Source organism: Staurois parvus, unplaced genomic scaffold (assembly GCF_062004578.1).
Source record: "Staurois parvus isolate SC_StPar_1 unplaced genomic scaffold, SC_StPar_1.0 ptg001250l, whole genome shotgun sequence".
In the NCBI taxonomy this organism is placed as follows: domain Eukaryota; kingdom Metazoa; phylum Chordata; class Amphibia; order Anura; family Ranidae; genus Staurois; species Staurois parvus.
In genome coordinates this window covers 68,219-86,271 of record NW_028319046.1, presented here as the reverse complement: position 1 = coordinate 86,271, position 18,053 = coordinate 68,219, and the positions used below count along the sequence as shown (strand labels likewise).

The 18,053-nt window shown below is 45.9% G+C and overlaps 1 long non-coding RNA gene across 1 annotated transcript; it reads right to left on the bottom strand.

Annotated features, from left to right (window-relative positions):
• Positions 1–840: 840 nt before the first annotated feature.
• On the bottom strand, positions 841–17,772 carry LOC149437895 (uncharacterized). Its single transcript, XR_016307988.1, has 3 exons — positions 17,619–17,772; positions 3,195–3,248; positions 841–905 (listed from the first exon to the last, which is right to left on the bottom strand). It is a non-coding gene; the product is annotated as an uncharacterized LOC149437895 (long non-coding RNA).
• Positions 17,773–18,053: the final 281 nt, after the last annotated feature.

Sequence of the window (18,053 nt, the reverse complement as noted above, 5' to 3'; positions counted from 1 at the left end):
AAGAGCGGTTAAAAACAAACTGCTCCAACTTGCTCACTTCACTGGCGGTTGCCATCTTCAAACGGTTGTAGTTTAAAAATTATAAATCCTACACCGAAGAGCTTTATATTGTGAGAATCACAAGACCCAGACCTACATTTTGATGCATAGTATGTCTCTGAAATATTAAAAATGAAGGCACAGTCGCAGTTTAGAAATTGCCCTTCAAATTTGAGGTGGCTAGAGTGCAGTTTCAATGAATGTCAATGGGCACCGTGAGTTGCAAACAAATGGTCATATTGTGAAAACTATCAGGACTATGGCTTAGCCGTGGACATTTTTAGTGGCAGCAGGGATAGCTGAACGTTGTGATATAAGATTTGTGTAGGTGGGCTTGAAAATGAGGGAGTGATGGCAGTTTAGAAATCACGTCCTGATTTTTCAGCTCACACTCTAGCTTTTGTCAGCTCCCACTCTAGTTTTGAACATTCCGCCATTCATTCCTATGGGACCAATTTCACCACAAAAACGCCGATATTTTGTGAAGCATTCGGCGAAACGTTCCACAAAGTAGTAGCACGCCAATCGGGAACAATCCGCACGTTTCGGTATATTACTGTCTATGTAGTGTAAAAACTGTGGGAGGAGTTAGGGGGGGGGGAAATTTGGCTATAATAATAAGAATATATATGTGAGATAACAGGAGGTGGTCGCCATGCAGGAACACTTAAATATAAAATTCTGTCAATGCAAATACTTGGACAAGCTCACACAAAGCCATCCCAAGATGTATAACATCCAACATAACAACATCTATACAGCTCAGTACAGTACACAATCTTTGTATGTATATGCCTTTATCATACCTGGTTTATCGTTGTAGTCTTGCTTTTCAACGTCTTTATTTACAATGGTGATTAAACATTCTGCACGGAGAGAAAACCAAAAATATACTGTCCTTAAATGATGAAATGCAAAACACTTTTCTGACATACATTCTTGTATTCAAATGATTTTTAATCATTTATAAACATTTAAAAAAAAAAAACAGGAGCAACGAGACAAGCCCACGCAGGGGCCATCAATTGTACATAAAAAAACTGACATACACTCTTAGAACAGTAATATATTAACCACTTGCCGTCTGCCTGCTGTTTATAAACGGCAGGGCGGTGGCACTCCAGGGGCGGGGTTCCCGTTCATAAACGGCACCCGCCTTTTCTAGCTGTGCGCGCTCCCTAGGAGCGCACAGCACCGCGACCCGGTGCCCGCTGTGTCCTCCGGACACAGTGGAACACCGATCGTCGGACGGGACCTCTGTACGAGGTCCCGATCATGTGATCACTGATTGGCAAATCAGTGATCACATGCAAAGTAGTAAGCAAGATGTCACTTGTGACATCATTGCTTACTACGTGTGAAATCTGTGAATGATCACAGAGGTCACATGGTACAGGGCCATTCACAACAGCCTTGTACCATGTGACAAGGTGTGACCAATCACAGCTCACTCAGTATTTCTCAATGGCTGCAAGAATGCAGACAGAGAGAAAGAGAAATGATTGCTTTTACATCCTATATGGGTGTAAAAGCAATCACTGTAAAAAAAAAAAAAAAAAAATCTTCATCACCCCCCACAAGTAGTATAGTGTCACCATGGTGACACTGTACTGCTAGGGTGACAGTATGTAAAAAAAACACACAAAAAACATAATAATATAAAAAAATAAAATTAAAATAAAAAAAAAATGTTTTTAAAAATTATAATTTTTGGTTATAAACTAATTTGGCTTATTTTTTTTTTTACTAAAAATATAACGGAATACATTTTGGTCAAGATTTATGATGAAAGATTCTTTATTTGCAAAATTTTATAAGAAAAACACTTTTTAAAAAATGTTTTGGACATTTTCATTTATATAGCAAAAAAAATAAAAATCCCAGCGGTGAATAAATACCACCAAAATAAAGCTTTATGTGTCTCAAAAAAATGGTAAAAAATTCATATGGGTACAGTGTTGCATGACCGTGCAATTGTCATTCAAAGTGTGATAGCGCTGAAAGCTGAAAATTGGCCTGGACAGGAAGGGGGTGAAAGTGTCCAGACTGGAAGGGGGTGAAAGTGTCCGGACTGGAAGGGGGGGAAAGTGTCCGGACTGGAAGGGGGTGAAAGTGTCCGGACAGGAAGGGGGTAAAAGTGTCCGGACTGGAAGTGGTTAATGGAGTATAGGTGCAGCATATAAAGCGCACAACTACACTATATGGCCAACAGTGTGTGGACACTTCTCCAAATAATGCAGGTCAGATTTTTCCACTGTAGGGTTCTGTTAATACTACAACATTCAAGACATTCTCAACAATTGTAATCTTCTAATGTTGTGGTAAAAGTTTGATGAAGGCCCTTTTCTGTTCTGGCATTACTGTGGCCCTGTGTAAGCCAGCTCCATAGAGACATGGTTTGACCAGTTTGGTGTGGAGGAACATGAGTGTCCTGCTCAGAGCCCTGACCTCAACCCTACTGAACAACTTTGGGATCAATTGGAACACCAATTGTGAGCCAGGTCTTCCCCTCAAACATCAGTACCTGACCTCCAAATGCTTTTTTAGGCTGAATGGACGCAGATTCCCACACAACCCCTCCAAAATAATGTGGAGCACATCCCCAGGTAAGTGAAGGTTGTTCTAGGCACAAATGGGAAAGATAGCAACATGGTTTTAGCTCGGCGCGCTCCCAACACAAAGAGAGGTACGCAAATATGCGGCCCCACGGAAAAAAACCCGGTTCTGTGAGGCCGTATATTTGTGTGACGTCGGCGGGAAGGGGTTAAACAGAATAGGTTCTTTTACAAGGTGACGGTTCACATCTACTCTATGAGGGTAAAATCCCATTGTACAAGTAGCTCAAGTCAGTCTAGTTTCTGGTCCTAAATGATGTGCTAAGTCAAAATTAAAATTCTTCCATTATTGTCACACATATACGTTTGGAGTAGTAATACTCTTTTTTTCTCAACATTCTGGCCATAATATTCTGCTTTACAAGTCTCTAAGACTGATTTATACAACAAACAATTTGAATGTAAACTATCCGAATGCCGTCAATGCAAATTACCTGGGCAAGTCCAAACACCAACCCAAGCTGTAAAACCTTCAGCATAACAACAAACATACAGCTCAGTACAATATACACTCCTTGTACATACATGCCTTTCTCATACCTTGTTTATCGCAGTACGTGCCTTCTTCTTTCTTTGTAAGGGGGCTTAAACATTCTGTATGGAGAGAAAAACAAAAATATAATGCCTCGAAATGATGAAATGCAAAACACTTTTCTGACATACATTCTTAGAACAGTAACATATCAGTGGAGTCAGGGGTGCCGTGAGAAACCACAGGGCCCCATACAGCCAGCCTGACAGAACCTGCCCCCCCCCCCAAAAAAAACAACACAGTTTACTATGCTTCAGTTATGAATGAACACCGTGAGCGATTGGTACCAACCACTCATCTCCATCCTCAAAGATCCTATTGTGTGCTTGCAGATGCCAGTGGAAAGGAGAGGAGGGAAGCTGGTAGCACTGTGGAGGTGGGGGCACACAGGGGGGCCTAGGCAGCAGGGGGGAAATGTATGGTGCAAAGGGAGGGTAATGGGTGTGTTGGGTTGGCAATTACTGGAACTGATCCCCTGTAGGGCTCCCTCTGCAGCAGCTGCCAGTGGGAGGGGGAGAGAAGAAGCCAGCTATCAGCTGCTGCAGAGAGAGCCATACAGGGGATCGGTTCCAGTAATTGTCTCTCACCTAGCTGCGGGGGTGGGGACACACTCGGGAGCCTGGGTAGCATGGAGAAACGTACGGTGTACAGGGGTGGTCATGGGTGTGGTGGGGGTTAATTACTGGAACTGATCCCATGTAGGGCTCTCTCTGCAGCAGCTGCCAGTGGGAGGGAGAGGAGAACAAGCCAGCTTTCAGTTGCTGCAGAGGGAGACATACAGGGGATTGGTTCCAGTAACTATCTCTCACCTAGCTGTGTGGGCCCCCTGCTGGCCTGGGTGAATGTGGAATATTTACTGAACCCTTTCCTCTACTCTCCATCCTAAAGGATCCTATTGTGTGCTTGCAGGTGGAATCAGAGGAGAGAAGCCGGCAGCACTGCAGGGGTGGGGACACACTCAGGGGCCTGGACAGCAGGGGGAAACATATGGTGTACAGGGATGGTCATGGGTGCAGCGGGGGACAATTACGGGAACCGATCCCCTGTATGGCTCTCTCTACAGCAGCTGAAAGCCAGCGGAAGGTAGAGGAGAAGAAGCCAAGCTTTCAGCTGCTGCACGAGAGACATACAGGGGATCGGTTCCAGTAATTGTCTCTCACCTAGCTGTGGGGGCCCCCCTGCTGGCCTGGGTGACTGTGACATATTTACTGAACCCTTCCCCCACTCTCCATCCTGAAGGATCCTATTGTGTGCTTGCAGGTGGGAAGCAGAGGAGGGAAGCTGGCAGTACTGCTGGGGTGGAGGCACACTGGTGGGCCTGGGCAGCAGGGGGAATGTATGGTGTACAGGGATGGTCATGGGTGCGGCGGGGGACAATTACGGGAACCGATCCCCCTGTATGGCTCTCTCTACAGTAGCTGAAAGCCGGTAGAAGGTAGAGGAGAAGAAGCCAGTTTCAGCTGCTGCAGAGAAAGCCACACAGGGGATCGGTTCCAGTAATTGTCTCTCACCTAGCTGCGTGGGCCCCCCTGCTGGCCTGGGCCCCGTACAGGAGGACTAGTGGTACCCCCTTATCCACGGCCCTGAGTCGAGTACAGGAGCAGCAGCAAATAAAGTACACAACTACACCATATGGTCAAACGTTTGTGGACACTTCTCCAAATAATGGAGTTCAGGTGTTTCTAGGGGGTGCAACAACCAAAATATCCCCAAGCCGGCATAATCCTCTTCTTCTTGGGTCCCCAGCCAGCGATCTTGGCTCCTCCTCTTCTACGTGTGTCCCCATATCAAACCTCTTGCTATGGAGGCACACAATATCTGTGCGTTCACAAGCTGTGTGTCTGTGGGGCTGCTAGACTTAGCCACACCTCCAACTTCCTCCTCACTGCATTTGATTGACAGCAGCAGGAGCCAATGGCTCCTGCTGCTTATTGAGTGCTGTGTGAAGAGGAAGAGAGGGGAGAAGAGATACAGCCGTGCTCAGCGCTGGATCCATCCTTCCTTCTCTTCCCCTCCATACAGGGAAGGGGGGGGGACAGAGAGATAGAGAAAACATTGGTTAGCCTAATGCAAAGAATGCTTTAGTATCACTTTGAATGTATTCAAAATTAAATGAGTCAAAGAGAAGGCAGGCAATAGAAAACTGAAGTCTAAATTATTAAAGGGAATGTGTTAGTGTTCATGTACATTGCAGCTGGTAGACTCACGTTTAGGAGCTGGTCAGCGGTTTTTTTTTTTTCAGCAGCCCCTGAAACTCTCCCCAATGTTTTCCTGTGTGTCCATGTACACATCGTCATTTACAGTCGTTTACAGGCAGTTGAGGTTACAGTCGTTTTTTTGAATGCACCAAACTTGCGTCAGGAGTAGATTTGATCAACTTTTCAAATGCCAAATGCTTGTAAACGCAGCAAAACGCGGCTAACCGTGTTTATAAGTGTTTGCAATTTTTTTTGAACTCTTCCATTTCCAGATGCTGTCCACAGCCTTTTTTCAACTTGAAAAATGCATGCAAAGCGTTTTCCCGGTACTCAAATGGACCTTGTACTCAGGGCTTAAAAATTTCGAGTCTAGACCTACTAGCTAGGCACAAACCCTTAATCTCCACCAGTTGCCCCACCCAACCTTGTCCAGGTCCGCCTCCAACCCCTCCCCCAACCACGCCCCCTTAAAGCTTATGAAATTACATTTTTCTTTTAGAATAAAGAGTCCAAAATATAAAAAACTGCAATTATAACATAGCTTTATTATGTCAATTTAAACATAACAGTAACAGCTTAATAGCAATAGGGTGCAATCACAAGTTTTACAGCTTTAAACCTGTAGTAAACATTGTGTATTTTTACTTTTTGAAATCATTGGGCCCCCCAGAGCACAGCACAAAAAAATGTAATTTACCTTATGCTGGCGGGTGTAGGGATGTGCACCGTTGGCGGGTCTCTCACTCATGTGTTCCCCCACATCGGTGTAGAGTGGGCGTCTCCTCATGTCCCCAAGGCGGTGTAGAGCGGGCCTCTCCTCGTGTCCCCCAAGGCGGTGTAGAGCGGGCCTCTCCTTGTGTCTCCCAAGGCGGTGTAGAGCGGGCCTCTCCTTGTGTCCCCCAAGGCGGTGTAGAGCGGGCCTCTCCTTGTGTCCCCCAAGGTGGTGGAAATCGGGCCTGGTGTCCCCCAAGGCGGTGTAGAGCGGGCCTCTCCTCATGTCCCACAAGGCGGTGGAGAATGGCCTCTCCTCGTGTCCCCCAAGGGCGGTGGGAGAGCGGGGCCTCTCCTCGTGTCCCCTGCGGCGGTGAAGAAGAAACCGGAAGTCGGAAAACCAGAAGTCGGCTTCACAACAAGGCTTGGAGCGCCAGTGGAATGCAAATTGATCCCCAGGGCCTGAGGATCGCATTGCAAGCCACCGCCTCCATTGCAAGCCACCCGCTCCATCTGTGCTCGCCACAAAGGGGTTTCCAATTGCATTTGGCGATTGGGCGAGCGGAAATTTCAAGCCCTGTAGTACATCATACTTTGAGGTTTTGCACGAAATAAATATGTTGGACACTGTGACGGGAGTCACTTTGGGTGGGGGCCATGGAACACAGCTCACTTTGGAGAGATGGGGAGACCCCTGTCTTAGCTCCCCATATCCCTATTATGTGTAAGTCACCCTGTGCCTGTTAGGGGTACAGGATGATCTGTCCTAATATTGTGTGGGCTTTTTCTCAGACTGTGTAGACATATTTAGGAGATAGGTGGGGTGGGGTGTGGATTGTTTAATGTTATGTGTATTAGCTTAGTGGGGGGTGTCTCCAGCAGCCCTCCCTCCTGGTGTGAAGTTTGAATTTCTGTGGGTCTCTTTCTTACTAAATGTAGATTACCCGCCCTGTGTCATTATACAGGGAGGGAGGATTGTCCCCTAAGTGTATATATCTTGTATCTGTTTTCAAATAAACTAGTCTACCTCCTGGTTTACTTCAAGACTGGTGTCGTCTAGTCTTGTATGGTCGGCTGTGGTGTCTGTGGTCGGTGTTCGGACGGGGAAGCGGTAGTCTAACGGAAGTACTCAAGTGCAGTCTGGGTCGGTTCCGTTACAGACACTGTTGCAATAATTTCTGCACAGAAATAAGCTTGAAACACATCCAAACACCACAAAAAAAAAAGACAGGTCATCTCAACACATACCGCTCTCTCTGCTTCTGCTCTCTCTATTTCTCACAAAACATCTAAAATAGTTAATTTTTTACTGCTTTTCAGTGCATTCTGGGCATTTTGAAAGGTCTCCGATGCTATCTTTAAAAACGCTTCTAAACGAAAACGCCCATAAATGCGCATAAATGTGGTATGCAAACGCGGCTAAACAGACGTTTTTTAACCTACATTTTCCAGCAGTCAGTTTCCATCGTCCAGAAGTGTCCCGTGTACATGGAGCCTTAGTCCTCATAACGCTGGTAACATTATCTGTCTAAAGTCATGTTAAAAAACATGACAAGTTTTCAGCTTTTTTAGTGTTTTTGCATTAGCGTTTAGCTGCGATTAGCTGCGATTTTCCACATTTGCGTTTTTTTTTTTACAAAAAAAAAATGTTTTTTTGGTCAAAAAACTTTAACGCTGGTTTGCAGCGTTTTGCCGCGTCTTTCAGCGTTAGATTGTTTTACAGCTAAAAACTTCTATAGAAAACCACTAGTTTGGGGTTTTTTTTGCAGCCAAAAATGTTGATTACAGCCTATGTGTCCATGGACACATAGGATAACATGCTGGGGGGTTTACTGGCCGTAGAAAAAAAGGTCAAAAGCCAAAAACAGCCGCTGTAAACATCCCGTGTGCGTGAGGACTAAAGGTTGCCTATACAGTTTCCAGTCTTTATTATAGTAAGGGAGGAAGAAAAGATCTGAACAAAAACAACACAAGCCAGGGGCGGACTGACCATTTGGAAACTTGGGCACTGTCCGAGGGCCGGGGGTCAGTAGGGGGCCCCATGAGATGCCCCTGGTACCTTTTTCATAGGCTTTTTTGAGTTTTGGTAAGGACACAGGGGCCCCATGATCCCCTATTGCCCGGGGGCCCCATGAGTTGTCAGTCCGCCCCTGACACAAGCAGAACAGGTTTTCTCATTTCATGCCGCCTTTAACCGCTCTTTGTGTTTCAACACGAGGAAGAATGATGTGTCTGGAAAATTACCCACATGAATACCACAGAAACTAAACGAAGATTCTGTTTTTCAGTTCCTCATGGGCGTCGGCTTATCACAGTGGATTGACTGTTGGACTTTTCAAGTCAAATATGCATACCAGATAGGCTTGTTTTTTTTCAATGCCTAACTGAAGAAAATATCTGAACAAAAACAACACAGAAAGCTGAATTGTCGTTTTTAATTTCTAAATCCCTCCACTTCAAGTCCAGACACTTTCACCCCCTTCCTGTCCAGGCCAATTTTCAGCTTTCAGCGCTGTCACACTTTGAATGACAATTGTGCGGTCATGCAACACTGTACCCATATGAATTTTTTTAGCATTTTTTTGAGACAGATAAAAAAATGTTTATTTTTTTTTTGCTATATAAATGAAAAAGATCAAAATTGTTGAAAAAAAGTGTTTTTCTTCTAAAATTTCGCAAATAAATAATCTTTCTTCATAAATTTTGGCCAAAATTTATTCAGTTATCTTTTTAGTAAAAAAAAAAAAAATAACCCAAATTAGTTTGTAACCAAACAAATAACAAAAAAAGGGGCAGAGTACAGGGAGTGGGTAGCCGGTAGGGTAGCAGGCACACAGGGGCAGAGTACAGGGAGTGGGTAGCCGGTAGGGTAGCAGGCACACAGGGGCAGAGTACAGGGAGTGGGTAGCCGGTAGGGTAGCAGGCACACAGGGGCAGAGCACAGGGAGTGGGTGGATGACAGGGTAGCAGGCACACAGGGGCAGAGCACAGGGAGTGGGTGGATGACAGGGTAGCAGGCACACAGGGGCAGAGCACAGGGAGTGGGTGGATGACAGGGTAGCAGGCACACAGGGGCAGAGTACAGGGAGTGGGTAGCCGGTAGGATAGCAGGCACACAGGGGGAGAGTACAGGGAGTGGGTAGCCGGTAGGGTAGCAGGCACACAGGGGCAGAGCACAGGGAGTGGGTGGATGACAGGGTAGCAGGCACACAGGGGCAGAGTACAGGGAGTGGGTAGCCGGTAGGGTAGCAGGCACACAGGGGCAGAGTACAGGGAGTGGGTAGCCGGTAGGGTAGCAGGCACACAGGGGGAGAGTACAGGGAGTGGGTAGCCGGTAGGGTAGCAGGCACACAGGGGCAGAGCACAGGGAGTGGGTAGCCGGTAGGATAGCAGGCACACAGGGGCAGAGTACAGGGAGTGGGTAGCCGGTAGGGTAGCAGGCACACAGGGGCAGAGCACAGGGAGTGGGTGGATGACAGGGTAGCAGGCACACAGCTGTCCCAGCAGTGTGATGATGACCCAGGTAGGGTGTAGTAAGCTGGTATGTGTGGTATGAAGACTCACAGGGCTCTATGATCCAAGAAAAGAGGGATGGTGGCACTAGGAAAGGTCCGGTCTCAGCCATCCATGCCTGTGCTCACTCGCCTCTGGAGTCAGGAAGGACAGCTGCTTGGAAGAACTACAAATCCCAGCATTATAGTGCTGTGGTGGTGGGGGGATGGGGGCAAACAGAGAGATGGCGCGGGGGGGTGCATAAACTGGAACCAAGCCCCCCGTCGCCCCCTGCAGCAGTTGAAAACCAGTGGGGCGGTGAGGAGGAGAAGTCAGCTGTGCTGCACGGGGGGGCAAAGTGGGATTGGTTTCAGAGATAAGGAAGTACAGCTGGCCCTTTTGCCCGGGTCCCCTTGTTGAACTGGTGGTGCCCAAGCCCGGTACAAGAGGGACAGCTAGACCCCCTTATCAGCAGCCCATCGCTCATATGTAAACAGACATCATAGAATACTATGGGAACCCTTTGTTGAGCATTGTAATTTTTCAGGCAAAGTGCTTCAAATTCCAGGCCCGAAACCATCAATCATTAATGCCAAAACCATCAATCATCAATGCCGAAACCACCAATTATCAATGCTGAAACCATAGTTCAACAGAACAATAACAAAACTATTATTGACCATGTATGTGTTGGGGAACTTTATGACTAGTGAATCACATGGCTAGAAAATTACCCACATGAATGCTGTGGTTGATTGAATGCATAGCTAACCTATGAGAGAACAACTCAACGAAGGCTCAAAATTCCTTTGAATCATCTCCGGGAACTTTTGTAATTTTACATTGAGTCATTGAAACACATTTAAATGCATCACGGTACTTTTCACTATACTTTAGGCCTCACACACGCACAGGGCATTAAAAATGCCCCTCAATGTTAGTCTCTGAGCACACAGACGTATAGAGGTACTTGGAGGCAAGAGTGTTTAGAGGTCGGAATATAAACATTCTTCCCGCGTGTCCAGGAGCACCAACATTTTGGCAGAAAAATGGCCGACGCAACTAAACGCATGTAACGTGGGCCTCATTTAGGCGTGTTCAGCATTTACAAGCAATAACATTTTAGAGCATGCCTTGAAATTTCCACTCGCCTGCTCGCCAATGGCGAGTGGAAATTATGGTGGGGGCGAGTGTGTCCCCCAGGGCCGTCTTGCTGAGCAGGCTCGGAGCTCAGGCCGGATCTGTCATTGGTACTGGGAGCCGTCAGACTGCTCAATAGCTGAGCGCAGTGAAAGCAAAGCAAGGAGTGTGTGCTGTGCTCTCTGCCTCCCCCTAGAGTGCAGTACCCGGCTCTGTGAGTGAACAACGAAGTACTGCTACATTTTATAGGGGGGGTGGGTGTGTGTGTACATGTGTGTGTGTTTGTGTATGCATGTACATGTGTCTGTGTGTATGTACATGTCTGTATCTGTATGTGTGTCTGCGTGTATGTACATGTATGTATGTGTGTGTACATGTGTCTGTGTGTGTGTGTGTGCATGACACCATATAGGTTTGATATAAAAAAAAAAAATCAGGAGATATCCATTACCATTGGGCTTTCATTTGGTGGTAAATGGTAATTTTTTGATTTATTATCAAAGGAAAACTGGCCCAAAATAGTAAAAAAATGTTTTCAATTTAGCTGTGTGTTTCTTGTTACTACCATAACCTACCACCAAAGAACAACCCAAAATAAATTCTCCAGTTTTAGGCGATTGCAGTGATACCATATATGTGTGTTATTTGTTGTTTGTACCCGGAGTACAGCCCAGAAACTATAGAGCGCATTTTGTTGTCTTTTTTTTTACCTAAAACACACTGACACTAACAATTTTTTTTTTAATCCTGACCTTTGACCCTGACCTTGACCCAAACACTAACCCTGGCACTGAACTACATCAAACCTTGATCTAGGTATTTTTTCTTTATTTTTTATTTTTTTTTTTTAATATTTATTTATCTTTTTTTTTTTTCTTTTAAACAAACATTTTTTTTTCCCCTTTAAGCCAGGAGTTAGAGAGATACAATATATCTCTCTCCTCCATTCATAGAGAGAGAAAAAAAACAAGGGGGCCGGGCTGTACAGTGACTGATCACTGTGATAGCCAATCAGAGTCTATCACAGCGATCATGTGACGCCATGCGGTGCGCTCCCAGCACAAAGACAGGTATGCAAACATGCGGCCCCCACTGAAAAAAGCCCAGTTCTGTGAGGCCGCATATTGGAGTGACGTCGGCGCCAAGGGGTTAAAAAAGAAAATGATCATATTTATTTATTTAATTTATTTATTTCAGGTACTTATATAGCGCTGTCAATTTACTCTGCACTTTACATATATATTGTACATTCACATCAGTCCCCGCCCCCGAGGAGCGTACAATCTAAGGTCCCTATCTCACATTCATACATACACATACTAGAGACAATCTAGACAGGAGCCAATTAACCTCCCAGCTTGTCTTTGGGGTGTGGGAGGAAACCAGAGTACCCAGAAGAAACCCACACAGGCACAGGGAGAACATACAAACTCCAGGCAGGTGGTTCCATGGTTTTACATATATATTGTACATTCACATCAGTCCCTAACCCTCAAGGGGTGTACAATCTAAGGTCCCTAACTCACATTCATACATACACATACTAGGGACAAGTTAGACAGGAGCCAATGAACCTACCAGCATGTCTTTGGAGTGTGGGAGGAAACCAGAGTACCTGGAGGAAACCCGCACAGGGAGAACATGCAAACTCCAGGCAGGTGGTTCCGTGGTTTTACATATATATTGTACATTCACATCAGTCCCTAACCCTCAAGGGGCGTACAATCTAAGGTCCCTAACTCACATTCATACATACACATACTAGGGACAAGTTAGACAGGAGCCAATGAACCTACCAGCATGTCTTTGGAGTGTGGGAGGAAACCAGAGTACCCAGAGGAAACCCACACAGGCACAGGGAGAACATGCAAACTCCAGGCAGGTGGTTCTGTGGTTTTACATATATATTGTACATTCACATCAGGCACAGGGAGAACATGCAAACTCCAAGGGAGTACAATCTAAGGTCCCTAACTCACATTCATACATACACATACTAGGGACAATTTAGACAGGAGACAATTAACCTACCAGCATGTCTTTGGAGTGTGGGAGGAAACCAGAGTACCTGGAGGAAACCCGCACAGGGAGAACATGCAAACTCCAGGCAGGTGGTTCCGTGGTTTTACATATATATTGTACATTCACATCAGTCCCTCACCCTCAAGGGGCGTACAATCTAAGGTCCCTAACTCACATTCATACATACACATACTAGGGACAATTTAGACAGGAGACAATGAACCTACCAGAAGGTCTTTGGAGTGTGGGAGAACCGGAGGAAACCCACGCAAGCACAGGGAGAACATGCAAACTCCATGCAGGAGGCGCCATGGTCAGGAATCGAACCACGGTTTTTAGGACATTTGCACATTTAGACCCTAAAAGACTTGGACTGTATAATCTAAAAGAATAGATTTGTTTTCAGTTACTTTTATGGTCATTTTACTTTTACAATATTTATTTTATTACGCACGATCACTGATCACGCAGGATGAAAACAATTTACAAAAAAGTACAACAAAAACCAAACAAGATTTTAAACAAAACTGAAGATTGTTTTTCTAAGCCAAAGGGCATTGTTAGCCTTTCCTCTGGCTGAGCACATTCAGCAGTCCCTCCGGTCTGTTGTTTGTCTCCATAATGGCGCCTCTTCCATTATCACACGGGAGGGGCAGGATTTGCTCATTTCCAGGAAAACAGAAGGGAGGACACGAAGCGAAAGGACACGTAGGCAGTACAGAGTACACAGACTCCCACACAGTCTACACAACAATGGGGCCACGGGGTGCTTTGGTGCCAAAACATAAACCCAAGATATCAGCAGAACACCAATGGGAGATTTACTAAAACTGCTGCACTCAAAATCAGCTGCATCTGTGCATGGCAGCCAATCAGCTTCTAACTTTAGCCTTTTTTTAATGAAGTTTTAACAAAAAAAACAAAACTGGAAGTCCATTGGCTACCATGCACATCTGCAGCAGATTTTGCACACTTTAGTTTTAGTAGCTCTCCCTTCCATGTTCAGAAAAAATGGGCAAAACACTTTATTGCTTCCACCTGGCAGCACTCGGGTCGTTGGTGTGAATCCCAACCACAGCACCACCTGCCTGGAGTTTGCATGTTCTCCCTGTGCCTGTGTGTTACTCTGGTTTCCTCCCACACTCCAAAGACATGCTGGTAGGTTAATTGGCTCCTGTGTATATTGTCCCTAGTATGTGTATGTATGAATGTGAGTTAGGGACCTTAGATTGTACGCCCCTTGAGGGTTAGGGACCTTAGATTGTACGCCCCTTGAGGGTTAGGGACCTTAGATTGTACGCCCCTTGAGGGTTAGGGACCTTAGATTGTACGCCCCTTGAGGGTTAGGGACCTTAGATTGTACGACCCTTGAGGGTTAGGGACCTTAGATTGTACATCCCCTTGAGGGTTAGGGACTGATGTGAATGTACAATATATATGTAAAACCACGGAACCACCTGCCTGGAGTTTGCATGTTCACCCTGTGCCTGTGTGGGTTTCCTCCAGGTACTCCGGTTTCCTTCCACCCTACAAAGACATGCTGGTAGGTGAATTGGCTCCTGTCTAAATTGGCCCTAGTATGTGTATGTATGAATGTGAGTTAGGGACCTTAGATTGTACGCCCCTTGAGGGTTAGGGACTGATGTGAATGTACAATATATATGTAAAACCACGGAACCACCTGCCTGGAGTTTGTATGTTCTCCCTGTGCCTGTGTGGGTTTCCTCCGGCTATTCCGGTTTCCTCCCACCTCCAAAGACATGCTGGTAGGTGAATTGGCTCCTGTCTAAATTGTCCCTAGTATGTGTATGTATGAATGTGAGTTAGGGACCTTAGATTGCACTCCCCTGGAGTTTGCATGTTCTCCCTGTGCCTGCATGGGTTTCCTCCGGCTATTCCGGTTTCCTCCCACACTCCAAAGACATGCTGGTAGGTGAATTGGCTCCTGTCTAAATTGTCCCTAGTATGTGTATGTATGAATGTGAGTTAGGGACCTTAGATTGTACGCCCCTTGAGGGTCAGGGACTGATGTGAATGTACAATATATATGTAAAACCACAGCACCAACTGTCTGGAGTTTTCATGTTCTCCCTGTGCGTGTGTGGGTTTCCTCCGGGTACTCCGGTTTCCTCCCACACTCCAAAGACATGCTGGTAGGATAATTGTCTCCTGTCTAGATTGTCCCTAGTATGTGTATGTATGAGTGTGAGTTAGGGACCTTAGATTGTACGCTCCTCGGGGGCGGGGACTGATGTGAATGTACAATATATATGTAAAGCGCGGAGTAAACTGATGGCGCTATATAAGTACCTGAAATAAATATATGAATATCATGACCATATGTGTGTCCCGATTTGTTCTTCTGCGGGGCATTCATGTGCTGACAAGAATATCTCAGTTTACACGTAGCAAGCATTCTGCTCCCAGCTGTCATTCCTGCAGTGCAACGTGTAACATGCAAACGAGGGTGTGGAAATGTTGCTAAGAATCCTTAGGCGTAACGTCTTCTGGGTTAGCGCAGAAGCCCCGATATTTAAAGTGTAGCCGGTCAAGAAAGGTTGGAAAAAAAACAAACAAAAAAACCAACATCCAAAGTCAACAGCCCCATTCCATGTTAGACCAAGAGTAGGCGACCTTGGAGACGTGGAATTCTACCTGAACATGATGGAAGGTGACCTAGGTGTGTGGAATTTTTTTTTTTAATTATTAGCTAGCAAGGCTATACTAAAAAAATTACGGCATGAAAAAAAATATAAAACTAGGTTACGGTTGACAGGTTGCTGACCCTGTGTAAAAACAATCCTTTGAATTAATGTGTTACTAAACCCCCAACAGTACAATCAGTCTGTAGATGCAGTTAAGCATGCTTGTTATACTCACTGTGGGACCTAAGGGGTTAATCCTCTGCATTGTATAAAAAGGCTGTTTGATCCTGTCTTCTCTGATCCTCCCCTTCTTCTACTGTCCCCAATCCATCTGCTGATAATACAGAACTCTGCACATGCTCAGTTTGGTGTGTATTGCTAGAGGGGTTTTTTTTTGGGGGGGGTGCATGTGCTCAGCACAGGACCAATCATCACTGTCCAGAAAGAGGGTCAGGGGTCATGCAGCCTCATAGGGTAGTCAGAGGAGAATTAAAACTCCTCCTACAAGGTTAACCAGTGATCAGCTGGACACTGATAGAAGTCACAAGACTGCTATATACTGCTGATGAGAAAAGGTATTTAGCAGTTTATATTTACTAAAATAATTGAATTTCCTTGTTGTGTGTACTGTGGGAGACCAGATATAGTGAATGCAGAGTCCGGGGAGACCAGATATAGTGAATGCAGGGTCTGGGGAGACCGGATATAGTGAATGCAGGGTCCGGGGAGACCAAATATAGTGAATGCAGGGTGTGGGGAGAGCGGATATAGTGAATGTAGGGTCCGGGGAGAGCGGATATAGTGAATACGGGGTCCGGGGAGACCAGATATAGTGAATGCGGGGTCTGGGGAGAGCAGATATAGTGAATGCGGGGTCTGGGGAGAGTGGATATAGTGAATGCAGGGTCCGGGGAGACCGGATATAGTGAATGCTGGGTCCGGGGAGACCAGATATAGTGAATGCAGGGTCCTGGGAGACCGGATATAGTGAATTCAGGATCCGGGGAGAGCGGATATAGTGAATGCAGGGTCCGGGGAGACCGGATATAGTGAATGCAGGGTCTGGGGGGAGAGCGGATATAGTGAATGCAGGGTCCGGGGAGAGCGGATATAGTGAATGCAGGGTCCGGGGAGAGCGGATATAGTGAATGCGGGGTCCGGGGAGACCAGATATAGTGCATGCAGGGTCTGGGGGGAGAGCGGATATAGTGAATGCAGGGTCCGGGGAGAGCGGATATAGTGAATGCGGGGTCCGGGGAGACCAGATATAGTGCATGCAGGGTCCGGGGAGAGCGGATATAGTGAATGCGGGGTCCGGGGAGAGCGGATATAATGAATGCAGGGTCCGGGGAGAGCGGATATAGTGAATGCGGGGTCCGGGGAGAGCGGATATAGTGCATGCAGGGTCCGGGGAGGAGAGCGGATATAGTGCATGCAGGGTCCGGGGAGAGCGGATATAGTGCATGCAGGGTCCGGGGTTTAGTAACACTTTAACATCGCTCCCAACTTTTCCCAATTTGGAAGAACTTTCCCTCTTTTGCAGCTAAACCCCTCCACCCCTCTTTCCTCCTCATTTGTCCCTCTGTTTTGTCTGTGTATAAAGAAATGTACTATTGAATTACCAAAAGTGTTACACTGCAGTCCACCGTACATCCAACAACTAAATGATTACATTGCCATGATACAGAAAATGTAGCAAAGATGAAAAAAACAGACACTCATGGGTTAAAACAAACATTCTTTTGAAGACCAAGTCATGGTCCATGTTACTGGATCATCCTCCTAGATTGTAAGCTCCCAGGACCAGGGCCCTCTGCTTCCTCTTGTATCAAATTGTATTGTAACTGTAATGCCCGCCTTCATTTTGTAAAGCGCTGAGCAAACTGTTGGCGCGATATAAATCCTGTATAATAATAATAATAATCTGTTACATGTATAGAATTTCTTTTCTCCCTTATGCAGGTTAGCACTTTGATGCAACTCACAATGCCCCTATGTAAGGAAAGTAGATAGAACAAATTATAATAATACTCGCAGGAACACGTCCGAGGAATCCCTACAGGATATAAACAGCTATTTCTCTTTCGCATTAAAGAAAGTTAGAAGATATGGATGGACTCTTTGACTATAATTCAGTAGAAGCATTTGCTGCAGTGTACTGTATTGTATCGTAGGTAATATCTTCTACAATCCGCTGCTACGAATTCAGTTAAAAAATACATACCATTCCCTGCAGTGATGTCATCCTCCAGTTTACGTTCCCCTAGCCCCATCCCGGACGGTTGGTATCCTGCCTTCTATTCAGCTCATGAAATGTACTGAAGAATTACACAACCACAGAAGCTTTTTGCATATCTAGCCACTTACATCTGACCCATCCTCCTACTCTACCCCCCTCCTCTGGGAAACAGTCATGCAAGAGAAGAAACGAAAGCAATTCTCACAGTACAAAAAAACAAAACAGAGGAGGGCGGATATGACTGTGAATAGAGGAGGACAGCCAAGAAAGAAACAGGCTGGCCAGGTTTTAAAACATGCAGGCTTACCTGATTGGTGACGGTGAGGGGTCTCGAGTACCTTTGGGAATGGTGTAGGCAGGGGCGAACTGACAACTCATGGGGGCCCCTGGGCAATAGGGGATCATGGGGCCCCTGTGTTC